Raw genomic sequence first — 4486 nt, 5'->3', positions numbered from 1 at the left:
TATAATTACCGCTTGTAAAACACAGCAAGTGATCCAACGGATACAGTAAAACACAGGCGGCAACAGAGTAGGGGCTATAGCCACGATGCGGGGAAAGTAGCACCATGGACAGCGCTGAAACGCCGCTAAAATACTGGACTGTTCTCAGGCGGCATCCATTACATTCTATCGACGTTTTAAAGGAAGTTACTTATTCACGTTGGTCACTTGCCTGGAGTTGGACTCCATTGGTCATATTCATGTAACGTGCTAATCCCTGGGGGTATTCAATGCATAGCCGCTGTTTTCAACCAGGCATTCTGAAGAGGTCAAGCAATCCTTCATGGGTAGTAGCCTTTTAAAAACAACTCGATAAGTTACAGGCTAGTATACTATTTTATTTTTAATTTTATTTTTTTAAATAGGGCCTACAATAAATTCCTTAAAGTCATTCACACGTAAGAGTAACGACGCTTTTAAGTTTTGTGGACTTAGTTGAGCGGATTTTCTGTCCGGGCGTGAAAGGAAAGCTCCCCTCCCCCCACCACCACTCTGCACAGGTCGAAGCCAGGCTGTGTGTGCGTGTGTGTGTGCGTGCGTGCGTGTGCGTGTGCGTGTGTGTGTGTGTGTGTGTGTGTGTGTGTGTGTGTGTGTGTGTGTGTGTGTGTGTGTGTGTGTGTGTGTGTGTGTGTGTGTGTGTGTGTGTGTGTGTGTGTGTGTGTGTGATGTCTGCCGCCGTGCTACCATCAGCTGTTCTTCCTCATTTCACGGCTCAGCGGTGAAACTCTGAACTCCTCGCTGGAAAAACAACCAGTCAGTTACTTTCGATTGCAAGATGCTTTTAGTAAAGCTTCTCTTCACAGCAGCGTCACTGACCGACAATGAACACCAAGATACGACAGAGAAATAGTTATTGCTGTGTGTTTTTGACATTGAATAAGCTATTAGACCCACCTCTGTTTATATCCTACATGATAGTAGAGGCCTGACAGTACCACTTGACGAACAAACAGATAATTATTTAACTGGCAATTATTTATGTTTCATTCATGGGGCGGCAGGGTAGCCTAGTGGTTAGAGCATTGGACTAGTAACCGGAAGGTTGCAAGTTCAAATCCCCGAGCTGACAAGGTACAAATCTGTCCTTCTGCCCCTGAACAGGCAGTTAACCCACTGTTCCTAGGCCGTCATTGAAAATAAGAATTTGTTCTTAACTGACTTGCCTGGTAAAATGTTTTTAAAAAAAATAAAATACTGTAGCCAGCTAATTACTGTTACAATTGAATGACTTATACGGCTGCGGTATGAAGGTTTGTAATCTATCATTTTAAACCAGTGTAATAAATTAGCCGGTAATTAACTCAGTGGGCGAAATGTTATTACAACTGTGTATTTGGGTTGATATTCATGAACCATAATGATCTGAACCAGTACAGTCAAAGAAATAAAAAACGGGTTTAGAACCACACACACACGCACGCACGCACGCACACACACACACACATATTACGTCTTGCCTTTATAAACGGAGCCTAAAAGCATAGACATTAAACAACGTTGATTTTCTGCAGCCTTCATATTATCTGACGGCGTTCCATCCAGAATATAAAGGTGTTGTTAGACTGTAGAATCTATTATTACTCTCACTCGCATTAACATCTGATAATCGTGTGTATGTGACAAATAACATTTCATTTGATTTGAATCCGTTTTAAAGCTGAGAAGCTTCTCTCGCGAGAAGCCCTGCTGACTGGTGTAACAACAGACATCTTACAAAGTCGAAAAAGCTCACGGAAGATCTCTTTATAAGGTTCTTGTCACGTTCTGACCTCAGTTATTTTGTTATGTCTTTGTTTTAGTTTGGTCAGGGCGTGAGTTGGTGGGTTGTCTATGTTCCTTTTATCTATGTTTTGGGATTTCTGTGTTTCGGCCTGGTATGGTTCTCAATCAGAGGCGGCTGTTTATCGTTGTCCCTGATTGAGAACCATATTTAGGTAGCCCGGTTTCACTTTTGAGTTGTGGATGATTATTTTCTGTCTTTGTGTATGTCACCAGACAGGACTGTTTTTCTTTGGTTCTCGTTGTTATTTTTCTTTTAGTGTTCTGAGTTGAATATAAATATCGTCATGAACACGTACCATGCTGCATTTTGGTCCGATCCTTGCTACTCCTCGTCAGAAGAAGAGGACGAGCGTGACAACATGATAACCAATAAAGCCTTATAACTAGCTGTATAACTGGGTTAAAGTCCCAAATGCCACCCTATTCCGTACATAGTGCACTATAGTCCAAAGTAAATAGGGAATAAGGTACCATTGGATACCAAGCCCAGACCCTATTGTCTCCCCAGTGTTATTGTAGTAGGTGTTGAGACCAAGCCCAGGCCCTATTGCCTCCCCCAGTGTTATTGTAGTAGGTGTTGAGACCAAGCCCAGACCCTATTGTCTCCCCAGTGTTATTGTAGTAGGTGTTGATACCAAGCCCAGGCCCTATTGTCTCCCCAGTGTTATTGTAGTAGGGTAGTCGGTGTTGAGACCAAGCCCAGGCCCTATTGCCTCCCCAGTGTTATTGTAGTAGGTGTTGAGACCAAGCCCAGGCCCTATTGTCTCCCCAGTGTTATTGTAGTAGGTGTTGAGACCAAGCCCAGACCCTATTGTCTCCCCAGTGTTATTGTAGTAGGTGTTGATACCAAGCCCAGGCCCTATTGCCTCCCCAGTGTTATTGTAGTAGGTGTTGAGACCAAGCCCAGGCCCTATTGTCTCCCCAGTGTTATTGTAGTAGGTGTTGAGACCAAGCCCAGGCCCTATTGTCTCCCCAGTGTTATTGTAGTAGGTGTTGAGACCAAGCCCAGGCCCTATTGTCTCCCCAGTGTTATTGTAGTAGGTGTTGAGACCAAGCCCAGGCCCTATTGCCTCCCCAGTGTTATTGTAGTAGGTGTTGAGACCAAGCCCAGGCCCTATTGTCTCCCCAGTGTTATTGTAGTAGGTGTTGAGACCAAGCCCAGGCCCTATTGTCTCCCCAGTGTTATTGTAGTAGGTGTTGAGACCAAGCCCAGGCCCTATTGTCTCCCCAGTGTTATTGTAGTAGGTGTTGAGACCAAGCCCAGGCCCTATTGTCTCCCCAGTGTTATTGTAGTAGGTGTTGAGACCAAGCCCAGGCCCTATTGTCTCCCCAGTGTTATTGTAGTAGGTGTTGAGACCAAGCCCAGGCCCTATTGTCTCCCCAGTGTTATTGTAGTAGGTGTTGAGACCAAGCCCAGGCCCTATTGCCTCCCCAGTGTTATTGTAGTAGGTGTTGAGACCAAGCCCAGGCCCTATTGCCTCCCCAGTGTTATTGTAGTAGGTGTTGAGACCAAGCCCAGGCCCTATTGCCTCCCAGTGTTATTGTAGTAGGTGTTGAGACCAAGCCCAGGCCCTATTGCCTCCCCAGTGTTATTGTAGTAGGTGTTGAGACCAAGCCCAGGCCCTATTGTCTCCCCAGTGTTATTGTAGTAGGTGTTGAGAACAAGCCCAGGCCCTATTGTCTCCCCAGTGTTATTGTAGTAGGTGTTGAGACCAAGCCCAGGCCCTATTGTCTCCCCAGTGTTATTGTAGTAGGTGTTGAGACCAAGCCCAGGCCCTATTGTCTCCCCAGTGTTATTGTCTTGGGTGTTCTACCTAAACATTTCAGGTGAGTGAAACGAGGCAATCCCTGGTCGACGTCTTTCTGGGTCATTATAATGAGTTAATGACATTAAATCAAAACTACTTTTTATCTCATAAATTAATGAATTAAGTTTTGCTTTTTGTGTCCTTGTAACTAACTCAATGCCAAGAGTGCACTGTGAATCACCTAATAAAATCAGTGACTGTTGATACTTGATACCAGCAACGAACAGTCAGACAGGAGTGATTCGCTTAGCAACGAGCATTCAGACAGGGGTGATTAGCTTAGCAACGAGCAGTCAGACAGGGGTGATTAGCTTAGCAACGAGCATTCAGACAGGGGTGATTAGCTTAGCAACGAGCATTCAGACAGGGGTGATTAACTTAGCAACGAGCAGTCAGACAGGGGTGATTAGTAAGTTAGCAACAAGCAGTCAGACAGGGGTGATTAGCTTAGCAACAAGCAGTCAGACAGGGGTGATTAGCTTAGCAACGAGCAGTCAGACAGGGGTGATTAGCTTTAGCAAAATGAGCATTCAGACAGGGTGATTAGCTTAGCAACGAGCAGTCAGACAGGGGTGATTAGCTTAGCAACGAGCAGTCAGACAGGGTGATTAGCTTAGCAACGAGCAGTCAGACAGGGGTGATTATCTTAGCAACGAGCAGTCAGACAGGGGTGATTAGCTTAGCAACGAGCAGTCAGACAGGGGTGATTAGCTTAGCAACGAGCAGTCAGACAGGGGTGATTAGCTTAGCAACGAGCAGTCAGACAGGGGTGATTAGCTTAGCAATGAGCAGTCAGACAGGGGTGATTAGCTTAGCAACGAGCAGCCAGACAGGGGTGATTAGCTTAGCAACGAGCA

The sequence above is a fragment of the Oncorhynchus keta genome, unplaced genomic scaffold (assembly GCF_023373465.1).
Source record: "Oncorhynchus keta strain PuntledgeMale-10-30-2019 unplaced genomic scaffold, Oket_V2 Un_contig_2392_pilon_pilon, whole genome shotgun sequence".
Lineage (NCBI taxonomy): Eukaryota > Metazoa > Chordata > Actinopteri > Salmoniformes > Salmonidae > Oncorhynchus > Oncorhynchus keta.
The sequence above is the reverse complement of the archived record's forward strand: the minus strand, read 5'-3'. Positions refer to the sequence as shown.